Source organism: Plectropomus leopardus, unplaced genomic scaffold (genome assembly GCF_008729295.1).
Source record: "Plectropomus leopardus isolate mb unplaced genomic scaffold, YSFRI_Pleo_2.0 unplaced_scaffold94158, whole genome shotgun sequence".
In the NCBI taxonomy this organism is placed as follows: domain Eukaryota; kingdom Metazoa; phylum Chordata; class Actinopteri; order Perciformes; family Serranidae; genus Plectropomus; species Plectropomus leopardus.
The window spans coordinates 1-391 of record NW_024703848.1 but is presented as its reverse complement, the minus strand read 5'-3'; the positions used below and the strand labels follow the sequence as shown (position 1 = coordinate 391).

At 34.8% G+C, this 391-nt stretch overlaps 1 pseudogene; it reads right to left on the bottom strand.

The window, feature by feature from the left end:
* On the bottom strand, window positions 1–46 carry LOC121940789 (annotated as a pseudogene; the record flags this gene model as incomplete).
* Between the last annotated feature and the right edge of the window lie 345 nt (window positions 47–391).

Below are 391 nucleotides of genomic sequence, written 5' to 3'. Positions count from 1 at the left end.
TTCTCAAGTCAGTAACTATAGAAATGATCCCTGAAAGTATAGTCTTAACTTGACTGTGGGTGAAAACTGCACCTGATTCACATGAAAGTGATTGTCACTCAGGGTTCAGAGGTACAGAAGATAATCATTGTGTGCTTCAGAGGACTCGGGTAAGTAAATCTATAAACAACAATAAGAACAGATGAAAAGACTCTTCTCTCACTGACTGGACAAAGAAAAGATGTGTTCATGTCCCAATCAACATTCATAATACCGCAAAATCTGATATTTATTTCATTTCTTTAAACTGGTCTGTTTTTCAATTACAGAACATCAAGTCCTGCAGAGGTGATCATAATAATATAATCATAATAACTGACTCAAGAGAAAACCTCACTTTTAAGAAGACTAA